Genomic DNA, 12,198 nt, shown 5'->3' with positions numbered 1-12,198 from the left:
TATGGGAGATCGGTAAGAGAAGTTTTGTATGGAGATCGGTAAGAGAAGGTTTTTGTATGGAGATCGGTAAGAGAAGGTTTTTGTATGGAGATCGGTAGGAGAAGGTTTGTATGGGAGATAGGTAGGAGAAGGTTGTATGGGAGATATGTAAGAGAAGGTTTGTATGGGAGATATGTAAGAGAAGGTTTGTATGGGAGATAGGTAGGAGAAGGTTTGTATGGGAGATAGGTAGGAGAAGGTTTGTATGGGAGATATGTAAGAGAAGGTTTGTATGGGAGATAGGTAAGAAAGGTTTGTATTAAGATCGGTAGGAGCAGGTTTTTGTATGGGAGATCGGTAGGACAAGGTTTTTGTATGGGAGATCGGTAAGAAAGGTTTTGTATGGGAGATCGGTAAGAGAAGGTTTTGTATGGGAGATCGGTAAGAGAAGGTTTTTATATGGGAGATCGGTAAGAAAGGTTTTGTATGGAGATCGGTAAGAGAAGGTTTGTATGGAGATCGGTAGGAGAAGGTTTGTATGGAGAATCGGTAAGAAAGGTTTTGTATGGGAAATCGGTAAGAAGGTTTTGTATGGGAGATCGCTAAGAGAAGCTTTGTATGGAGATCGGTAGGAGAAGGTTGTATGGAGATAGGTAGGAGAAGGTTTGTATGGGAGATAGGTAAGAAAGGTTTTGTATGGAGATAGGTAGGAGAAGGTTTGTATGGGAGATAGGTAGGAGAAGGTTTGTATGGGAGATAGGTAGGAGAAGGTTTGTACGGGAGATAGGTAAGAGAAGGTTTGAGATAGGTAGGAGAAGGTTTGTATGGGAGATAGGTAAGAGAAGGTTTGTATTGAGATCGGTAGGAGCAGGTTTTTGTATGGGAGATCGGTAGGACAAGGTTTTTGTATGGGAGATCGGTAAGAGAAGGTTTTTGTATGGGAGATCGGTAAGAGAAGGTTTTTATTTGGGAGATCGGTAAGAGAAGGTTTTTGTATGGAGATCGGTAAGAGAAGGTTTTTGTATGGGAGATCGGTAGGACAAGGTTTTTGTATGGGAGATCGGTAAGAGAAGGTTTGTATGGAGATCGGTAGAAGCAGGTTTTTGTATGGGAGATCGGTAGGACAAGGTTTTTGTATGGAGATCGGTAAGAGAAGGTTTTTGTATGGAGATCGGTAAGAGAAGGTTTTTGTATGGAGATCGGTAGGAGAAGTTTTTGTATGGAGATCGGTAGGAGAAGGTTTGTATGGGAGATAGGTAGGAGAAGGTTTGTATGGGAGATAGGTAGGAGAAGGTTTGTATGGGAGATATGTAAGAGAAGGTTTGTATGGGAGATAGGTAAGAGAAGGTTTGTATTGAGATCGGTAGGGGAGGTTTTGTATGGGGAGATCGGTAGGACAAGGTTTTTGTATGGGAGATCGGTAAGAGAAAGGTTTTTGTATGGGAGATCGGTAAGAGAAGGTTTTTGTATGGGAGATCGGTAAGAAGGTTTTTATGGGAGATCGGTAAGAAAGGTTTTGTATGGAGATCGGTAAGAGAAGGTTTTGTATGGGAGATTGGTAGGAGAAGGTTTTGTATGGAGATCGGTAAGAGAAGGGTTTTGTATGGGAAATCGGTAAGAAGGTTTTTGTATGGGAGATCGGTAAGAAGGTTTGTATGGGAGATAGGTAGGAGAAGGTTTGTATGGAGATAGGTAGGAGAAGGTTTGTATGGGAGATAGGTAAGAGAAGGTTTTTGTATGGAGATAGGTAGGAGAAGGTTTGTATGGGAGATAGGTAGGAGAAGGTTTGTATGGGAGATAGGTAGGAGAAGTTTAATACGGGAGATAGGTAAGAGAAGGTTTGTATTGAGATCGGTAGGAGCAGGTTTTTGTAGGAGATCGGTGGACCAGGTTTTGTATGGGGAGATCGGTAGGGAAGGTTTTTGTATGGGAGATCAGTAGGAGAAGGTTTGTATGGGAGATGTCGGTAGAAGCAGGTTTTTGTATGGGAGATGGGGTAGGACAAGGTTTTGTATGGGAGATCGGTAGGAGAAGGTTTGTATGGAGATCGGTGATTTTTGTATGGGAGATCGGTAGGAGAAGGTTTTTGTATGGAGATCGGTAAGAGAAGGTTTTGTATGGGAGATCGGTAAGAGAAGGTTTGTATGGAGATCGGTGGGAGAAGGTTTGTATGGAAGATCGGTAAGGCAGGTTTTTGTATGGAGATCGGTAGGAGAAGATTTGTATGGAGATCGGTAGGAGAAGGTTTGTATGGAGATCGGTATGAGAAGGTTTTTGTATGGAGATCGGTAGGAGCAGGTTTGTATGGAGATCGGTAGGAGAAGGTTTGTATGGGAGATCAGTAGGAGAAGGTTTGTATGGAGATCGGTATGAGAAGGTTTTGTATGGGAGATCGGTAGGAGCAGGTTTGTATGGAGATCGGTATGAGCAGGTTTTTGTATGGAGATCGGTAGGAGAAGGTTTGTATGGAGATCGGTAGGAGAAGGTTTGTATGGAGATCGGTAGGAGAAGGTTTGTATGGGAGACGGTAGGAGAAGGTTTGTATGGAAATCGGTAGGAGCAGGTTTGTATGGAGATCGGTAGGAGAAGGTTTGTATGGAGATCGGTAGGAGAAAGTTTGTATGGAGATCGGTAGGAAGGTTTGTATGGAGATCGGTAGGAGAAGGTTTGTATGGGAAGTCGGTATGAGAAAGGTTTTGTATGGAGATCGGTAGAGAGAAGGTTTTTGTATGGGAGATCGGTAGGACAAGGTTTTGTATGGGAGATCGGTAGAAGGGTTTTGTATGGGAAGATCGGTAGAGAAGGTTTTTATATGGGAGATCGGTAAGAGAAGGTTTTGTATGGAGATCGGTAGAAGAAAGGTTTTGTATATGGAGATCAGTAAGAGAAGGTTTTTGTATGGAGATCGGTAGGAGAAGGTTTGTATGGGGAGATAGGTAGGAGAAGGTTTGTATGGGAGATAGGTAGGAGAAGGTTTGTATGGGAGATATGTAAGAGAAGGTTTGTATGGGAGATATGGTAGAGAGAAGGTTTGTATGGGAGATATGTAAGAGAAGGTTTGTATGGGAGATCGGTAGGAGAAGGTTTGTATGGGAGATATGTAAGAGAAGGTTTGTATGGGAGATAGGTAAGAGAAGGTTTGTATTGAGATCGGTAGGAGCAGGTTTTTGTATGGGAGATCGGTAGGACAAGGTTTTTGTATGGGAGATCGGTAAGAGAAGGTTTTTGTATGGGAGATCGGTAAGAGAAGGTTTTTATTTGGGAGATCGGTAAGAGAAGGTTTTTGTATGGGAGATCGGTAAGAGAAGGTTTTTGTATGGAGATCGGTAAGAGAAGGTTTGTATGGAGATCGGTAGGAGAAGGTTTTGTATGGAGATCGGTAAGAAGAGTTTGTATGGGAAATCAGTAAGAGGTTTTGTATGGGAGATCGCTAAGAGAAGCTTTGTATGGAGATCGGTGGGAGAAAGGTTTGTATGGAGATAGGTAGGAGAAGGTTTGTATGGGAGAATAGGTAGAGAAGGTTTTGTATGGAGAATAGGTAGGAAGAAGGTTTGTATGGGAATAGGTAGGAGAAGGTTTGTATAAGAATAGGTAGGAGAAAGGTTTGTACGGGAGATAGGTAGAGGTTTGAAGGAATAGGTAGAGAAGGTTTGTATGGGAGATAGGTAGAGAAGGTTTGTATTGAGATTCTAGGAGCAGGTTTTGCATGGGAGACTGCAGGACAAGGCTTTTGTATGGGGAGACCTGCAAGAGAAGGTTTTTGTATGAGATCGGTAAGAGAAGGTTTTTATATGGGAGATCGGTAAGAGAAGATTTTTGTATGGAGATCTCTGCAAGAGAAGGTTTTTGTATGGGAGATCGGTAGACAAGGTTTTCGTATGGGAGACCATAGGTTTTTATATGGGAGACTTGCAGAGAAGGTTTTTGTATGGAGATCTAGTAAGAGAAGGTTTTTGTAAGGAGATCGGTAAGAGAAGGTTTTTTGTATGGGAGATCGGTAAGAGAAGGTTTTTGTATGGAGATCGGTAGGAAGTTTTTGTATGGGAGACTTGTAGAGAAGGTTTGTAAGGGACAGGTAGGAGAAGGGCCAGAAGGAGATAGGTAGAAGGTTTGTATTGAGATCTGCAAGAGAAGGTTTTGTGAGATTGGTAGGAGAAGGTTTTGTATGGAGATCGGTAAGAGAAGGGGTTTTGTATGGGAAATCGGTAAGAGAAGGTTTTTGTATGGGGAGATCGAAGAGAAGGTTTGTATGGAGATCGGTAGGGAGAAGGTTTGTATGGAGATCGGTAAGAGAAGGTTTTTGTATGGGAAATCGGTAAGAGAAGGTTTTTTGTATGGGAGATCGGTAAGAGAAGGTTTGTATGGGAGATAGGTAGGAGAAGGTTTGAATGGAGATAGGTAGGAGAAGGTTTGTATGGGAGATAGGTAAGATAGTTGGGTTTTTGGTATGGAGATAGGTAGAGAAGGTTTATATGGGAGATAGGTAGGAGAAGGTTTGTATGGGAGATAGTAGGAGAAGGTTTGTACGGGAGATAGGTAAGAGAAGGTTTGTATTGAGATCGGTAGAGCAGGTTTTTGTATGGGAGATCGTAGGACAAGGTTTTGTATGGGAGATTCGTAGAGAAGGTTTTTGTATGGGAGACTGCAGGAGAAGGTTTGCATGTGAGATCGGTAGAAGCAGGTTTTTGTATGGGAGATCGGTAGGACAAGGTTTTTGGTATGGGAGATCGGTAGGAGAAGGTTTGTATGGAGATCGTAGAAGCAGGTTTTTGTATGGGAGATCGGTAGGAGAAGGTTTTTGTATGAGATCGGTAAGAAAGGTTTTTGTATGGGAGATCGGTAAGAGAAGGTTTGTATGGAGATCGGGAGAAGGTTTGTATGGAAGATCGTAAGAGCAGGTTTTTGTATGGAGATCGGTAGAGAAGATTTGTATGGGAGATCGGTAGGAGAAGGTTTGTATGGAGATCGGTAGGAGAAGGTTTGTATGGGAGATCGGTAGAGAAGGTTTGTATGGAGATCAGTAGGAGCAGGTTTGTATGGAGATCGGTAGGAGAAGGTTTGTATGGAGATCGGTAGGAGAAAGTTTGTATGGAGATCGGTGGAGAAGGTTTAAAGGGAGATCTGGTAGGAGAAGGTTTGTATGGGAGATCGGTATGAGAAGGTTTTTGTATGGAGATCGGTAAGAGAAGGTTTTTGTATGGGAGATCGGTAAGAGAAGGTTTGTATGGAGATCGGGAGAAGGTTTGTATGGAAGATCGGTAAGAGCAGGTTTTTGTATGGAGATCGGTAGGAGAAGATTTGTATGGAGATCGATAGAGAAGGTTTGTATGGAGATCGGTATGAGAAAGGTTTTTGTATGGAGATCGGTAGGGAGCAGGTTTGTATGGAGATCGTAGGAGCAGGTTTGTATGGAGATCGGTAGGAGAAGGTTTGTATGGGAGATCGGTAGGGAGAAGGTTTGTATGGAGACTGTATGAGAAGGTTTTATATGGAGATCGGTAGGAGCAGGTTTGTATGGAGATTGGTATGAGAAGGTTTTTCTATGGAGATCGGTAGGGAGCAGGTTTGTAGGGAGATCGGTAGGAGAAGGTTTGTATGGAGATCGGTAGGAGAAGGTTTGTATGGGAAATCGGTAGGAGAAGGTTTGTATGAGATCAGTAGAGAAGGTTTGTATGGAGATCGGTAGGGAGAAAGTTTGTATGGAGATTGGTAGGAGAAGGTTTGTATGGAGATCGGTAGGAGAAGGTTTGTATGGAGATCGGTAGGAGAAGGTTTGTATGGAGATCGGTAGGAGAAGGTTTGTATGGAGATTGGTAGGAGAACGCTTGTATGGGAGATCGGTAGGAGAAGGTTTGTATGGAGATCGGTAGGAGAAGGTTTGTGTATGGAGATCGGTAGAGCAGGTTTGTATGGAGATCGGTAGGAGAAGGTTTGTATGGGAGATCGGTAGAGAAGGTTTGTGTATGGAGATCGGTAGGAGAAGGTTTGTATGGAGATTGGTAGGAGAACGTTTGTATGGGAGATCGGTAGGAGAAGGTTTGTATGGGAGATCGTAGGTAGGAGAACGTTTGTATGAGATCGGTATGAGAAGGTTTTTGTATGGAGATCGGGTAGGAGCAGGTTTGTATGGAGATCGGTAGAGAAGGTTTGTATGGAGATCGGGTAGGGAGAAAGTTTGTATGAGATCGGTAGGAGAAGGTTTGTAAGTGGAGATCGGTAGGAGCAGGTTTGGGTATGGAGATCGGTAGGAGCAGGTTGTATGGGAAATCGGTAGGAGAAGGTTTGTATGGAGACTCTAGGAGAAGGTTTTGTATGGAGATCGGTAGGAGAAAGTTTGTATGGAGATCGGTAGGAGAAGGTTTGTATGGAAATCGGTAGGAGAAGGTTTGTATGGAGATCGGTAGGAGAAGGTTTGTATGGAGATCGGTAGGAGAAGGTTTGTATGGAGATCGGTAGGAGAAGGTTTGTATGGAGATCGGTAGGAGAAGGTTTGTATGGGAGATCGGTAGGAGAAGGTTTGTATGGAGATCGGTAGGAGAAGGTTTGTATGGAGATCGGTAGGAGAAGGTTTGTATGGAGATCGGTAGGAGAAGGTTTGTATGGAGATCGGTAGGAGAAGGTCTCTGAATTAGAGAGGTGCGGTGGGCTTTACAGTTGTGATACTACACCTCTGAATGGAGGAAATACTGACACGCAACATCAGGAGACTAAAATTAAACTTAGGACATTTACCTGTACTGTTGCATGGTGATATCGTTTTAATGTAGGTCTTATTAGGGAGATAGGCCATGTTGATACCATGGTATTGTGGTCTTATTGGGGAGATAGGCCATGTTGATATCATTTTAATGTAGGTCTTATTGGGAGATAGGCCATGTTGATATCATTTTAATGAGGCCTTATTGGGGAGATAGGCCATGTTGATATCATTTAATGTAGGCCTTATTGGGGAGATAGGCCATGTTGATATCATTTTAATGTAGGCCTTATTGGGAGATAGGCCATGTTGATATCATATTAATGTAGGCCTTATTGGGAGAGGGCCATGCTGAGGGCCATGGCCATGTTGATATCATTTTATTGTAGGCCTTATTGGGGAGATAGGCCATGTTGATATCATGGTATTGTAGGCCTTATTGCATAATAGGCCATGTTGATATCATTTAATGTAGGTCTTATTGGGGAGATAGGCCATGTTGAATATCGGCCCTAATGTAGGTCTTATTGGGGAGATAGGCCATGTTGATATCATTTTAAATGTAGGTCTTATTGGGAGATAAGCCATGTTGATATCATTTTAATGTAGGTCTTATTGTGAGATAGGCCATGTTGATATCATTTTAATGTAGGTCTTATTGGGAGATAGGCCATGTTGATATCATTTTAATGTAGGTCTTATTGGGGAGATAGGCCATGTTGATACCATGGTATTGTAGGTCTTATTGGGGAGATAGGCCATGCTGATATCCATTTTATTGCAGGTCTTATTGGGTAGATAGGCCATGTTGATATCATGGTATTGTAGGTCTTATTGTGAGATAGGCCATGCTGATATCATGGCATTGTAGGTCTTATTGGGTAGATAGGCCATGCTGATATCATGGTATTGTAGGTCTTATTGGGTAGATAGGTCATGCTGATATCATGGTATTGTAGGTCTTATTGCAGATAGGCCATGTTGATATCATGGCATTGCAGGTCCATTGGGGAGATATAATATGCTGATATCATTTTAATGTAGGTCTTATTGTGAGATAGGCCATGTTGATATCATTTTAATGTAGGTCTTATTGGGGAGATAGCCATGCTGATATCATTTTAATGTAGGTCTTATTGGGGAGATAGGCCATGTTGATACCATGGTATTGTAGGTCTTATTGGGGAGATAGGCCATGTTGATATCATTTTTTATTGTAGGTCTTATTGGAGATAGGCCATGTTGATATCATGGCATTGTAGGTCTTATTGGGTAGATAGGCCATGTTGATATCATGGTAATGTAGGTCTTATTGGGGAGATAGGCCATGTTGATACCATGGTATTGTAGGTCTTATTGGGAGATAGGCCATGTTGATATCATTTTAATGGTTTATTGGGATGGTATATAATTCTAATGTAGGTCTTATTAAGAGATAGGCCATGTTGATATAATTTTAATGTAGGTCTTATTGGGAGATAGGCCATGTTGATATCATTTTAATGCAGGCCTTATTGGGGAGATAGGCCATGTTGATATCATTTTAATGTAGGTCTTATTGGGGAGATAGGGCCATGTTGATATCTTTTAACTGATATCATTTGATATCATTTTAATGTAGGTCTTATTGGGTAGGCCATGTTGATATCAGGGGACAGAGATAGGCCATGTTGATATCATGGGTCTTATTGTAGGTGTTGATACCATGGTATTGTAGGTCTTATTGATAGGCCATGTTGATATCATGGTATTGTATCTGAACACTTCTATTGGGTCTTATTGATAGCCATGTTGATATCATGGTATTGTAGGTCTTATTGGGTAGATAGGCATGTTGATATCATGGTACGGTAGGTCTGAGATACTGCTGGATATCATGGCATTGCAGGTCTTATTGGGCAGATAGGCCATGTTGATATCATGGCATTGTAGGTCTTATTGGGGAGATAGGCCATGTTGATATCATTTTAATGTAGGTCTTATTGGGGAGATATAATATGCTGATATCATTTAATGTAGGTCTTATTGGGGAGATAGGCCATGTTGATACTCATTTTAACGTAGGTCTTATTGTGGAGATAGGCCATGTTGATGTCCATGGTATTGTAGGTCTTATTGGGGAGATAGGCCATGTTGATTACTTTATTGTAGGTCTTATTGGGGAGATAGGCCATGCTGATATCATGGCATTGTAGGTCTTATTGGTAGATAGGCCAGTTGATATCATGGCATTGTAGGTCTTATTGGGGAGATAGGCCATGTTGATACTATGGCATTGTAGGTCTTATTGGGGAGATAGGCCATGTTGATATCATTTTAATGTAGGCCTTATTGGGAGATAGGCCATGTTGATATAATTTTAATGTAGGTCTTATTGGGAGATAGGCCATGTTGATATCATTTTTAATGTAAATTTTATTGTGAGATAGCCATGTTGATAATTACTTAATGTAGGTCTTATTGGGGAGATAGGCCATGTTGATATTGTTTTAATGTAGGTCTTATTGGGGAGATATAATGGCCATGTTGATATCATTTTAATGTAGGTCTTATTGGGAGATAGGCCATGTTGATATCATTTTAATGTAGGTCTTATTGGGGAGATAGGCCATGTTGATATCATTTTAATGCAGGTCTTATTGGGGAGATAGGGCCATGACATCATTTTAAATAGGTCTTATTGGGAGATAGGCCATGGATACCATGGTATTGTAGGTCTTATTGGGAGATAGGCCATGTTGATATCATTTTATTGCAGGTCTCATTGGGTAGATAGCCATGTTGATATCACATTGTAGGTCTTATTGTAGAGACACTGCTGATACTGGGTGGTATTGTAGGTTTCTATTGCAGATAGGCCATGTTGATATCATGGCATTGTATATTCTATTATAGATAGGCCATGCTGATATCATGGTATTGTAGGTCTTATTGGGTAGATAGGCCATGTTGATATCATGTAGTATTGTAGGTCTTATTGGGGAGATAGCCATGTTGAGGTTTGCCTAATGTAGGTCTTATTGGGGAGATAGGCCATGTTGATATCATGGTATTGTAGGTCTTATTGGGGAGATAGGCCATGTTGATATCATGGTATTGTAGGTCTTATTGGGGAGATAGGCCATGTTGATATCATGGTATTGTAGGTCTTATTGGGGAGATAGGCCATGTTGATATCATTGTAATGTAGGTCTTATTGGGGAGATAGGCCATGTTGATACCATGGTATTGTAGGTCTTATTGGGGAGATAGGCCATGTTGATATCATGGTATTGTAGGTCTTATTGGGGAGATAGGCCATGTTGATACCATGGTATTGTAGGTCTTATTGGGGAGATAGGCCATGTTGATATCATTTTAATGTAGGTCTTATTGGGGAGATAGGCCATGTTGATATCATTTTAATGTAGGTCTTATTGGGGAGATAGGCCATGTTGATATCATTTTAATGTAGGCCTTATTGGGGAGATAGGCCATGTTGATATCATTTTAATGTAGGTCTTATTGGGGAGATAGGCCATGTTGATATCATTTTAATGTAGGTCTTATTGGGGAGATAGGCCATGTTGATATCATTTTAATGTAGGCCTTATTGGGGAGATAGGCCATGTTGATATCATTTTAATGTAGGCCTTATTGGGGAGATAGGCCATGTTGATATCATTTTAATGTAGGTCTTATTGGGGAGATAGGCCATGTTGATATCATTTTAATGTAGGTCTTATTGGGGAGATAGGCCATGTTGATACCATGGTATTGTAGGTCTTATTGGGTAGATAGGCCATGTTGATATCATTTTATTGTAGGTCTTATTGGGGAGATAGGCCATGTTGATATCATGGTATTGTAGGTCTTATTGGGGAGATAGGCCATGTTGATATCATGGTATTGTAGGTCTTATTGGGGAGATAGGCCATGTTGATATCATGGTATTGTAGGTCTTATTGGGGAGATAGGCCATGTTGATATCATGGTATTGTAGGTCTTATTGGGGAGATAGGCCATGTTGATATCATGGTATTGTAGGTCTTATTGGGGAGATAGGCCATGTTGATATCATTTTAATGTAGGTCTTATTGGGGAGATAGGCCATGTTGATATCATTTTAATGTAGGTCTTATTGGGGAGATAGGCCATGTTGATATCATTTTAATGTAGGTCTTATTGGGGAGATAGGCCATGTTGATATCATGGTATTGTAGGTCTTATTGGGGAGATAGGCCATGTTGATATCATTTTATTGTAGGTCTTATTGGGGAGATAGGCCATGTTGATATCATGGTATTGTAGGTCTTATTGGGTAGATAGGCCATGTTGATATCATGGTAATGTAGGTCTTATTGGGGAGATAGGCCATGTTGATACCATGGTATTGTAGGTCTTATTGGGGAGATAGGCCATGTTGATATCATTTTAATGTAGGCCTTATTGGGAGATAGGCCATGTTGATATAATTTTAATGTAGGTCTTATTGGGAGATAGGCCATGTTGATATCATTTTAATGTAGGCCTTATTGGGGAGATAGGCCATGTTGATATCATTTTAATGTAGGTCTTATTGGGGAGATAGGCCATGTTGATATCATTTTAATTGTAGGTCTTATTGGGTAGATAGGCCATGTTGATATCATGGTATTGTAGGTCTTATTGGGTAGATAGGCCATGTTGATATCATGGTATTGTAGGTCTTATTGGGTAGATAGGCCATGTTGATATCATGGTATTGTAGGTCTTATTGGGTAGATAGGCCATGTTGATATCATGGTAATGTAGGTCTTATTGGGGAGATAGGCCATGTTGATATCATTTTAATGTAGGTCTTATTGGGGAGATAGGCCATGTTGATATCATTTAATGTGTAGGTCTTATTAGAGATAGGCCATGTTGATACCATGGTATTGTAGGTCTTATTGGGGAGATAGGCCATGTTGATATCATTTTATTGTAGGTCTTATTGGGGAGATAGGCCATGTTGATATCATGGTATTGTAGGTCTTATTGGGTAGATAGGCCATGTTGATATCATGGTATTGTAGGTCTTATTGGGGAGATAGGCCATGTTGATACCATGGTATTGTAGGTCTTATTGGGGAGATAGGCCATGTTGATATCATTTTAATGTAGGCCTTATTGGGGAGATAGGCCATGTTGATATCATTTTAATGTAGGCCTTATTGGGGAGATAGGCCATGTTGATATCATTTTAATGTAGGCCTTATTGGGGAGATAGGCCATGTTGATATCATTTTAATGTAGGTCTTATTGGGGAGATAGGCCATGTTGATATCATTTTAATGTAGGCTTTATTGGGGAGATAGGAACTTACATCTCAACATGGCCTAACTTGTTTGACAAAATTCGTACAGATTTTCTGAGGGGACCCTACATGGGGCCCTGACCCCAAGTTTGGTAACCACTGTACTAACCCCTCTCTCTGTGTCTGCTTCCTCCTGCATGCATTGCAGCCTCACCACTGAGCACCACATCACTATCTGTCTCAGTAGCCTACCCTCTGTAAAGAA

At 41.2% G+C, this 12,198-nt stretch overlaps 1 long non-coding RNA gene across 1 annotated transcript; it reads left to right on the top strand.

Moving 5' to 3' along the window:
- The first annotated feature begins 9,962 nt into the window (after positions 1 to 9,962).
- On the top strand, positions 9,963 to 11,782 carry LOC127918260 (uncharacterized). Its single transcript, XR_008099622.1, has 3 exons — positions 9,963 to 9,998; positions 11,406 to 11,449; positions 11,713 to 11,782. It is a non-coding gene; the product is annotated as an uncharacterized LOC127918260 (long non-coding RNA).
- The last annotated feature ends 416 nt before the right edge of the window (positions 11,783 to 12,198 follow it).

This window comes from Oncorhynchus keta, unplaced genomic scaffold (genome assembly GCF_023373465.1).
Source record: "Oncorhynchus keta strain PuntledgeMale-10-30-2019 unplaced genomic scaffold, Oket_V2 Un_contig_13856_pilon_pilon, whole genome shotgun sequence".
Classification (NCBI taxonomy): Eukaryota; Metazoa; Chordata; class Actinopteri; order Salmoniformes; family Salmonidae; genus Oncorhynchus; species Oncorhynchus keta.
This window is presented reverse-complemented; position numbering and strand designations above follow the sequence as displayed.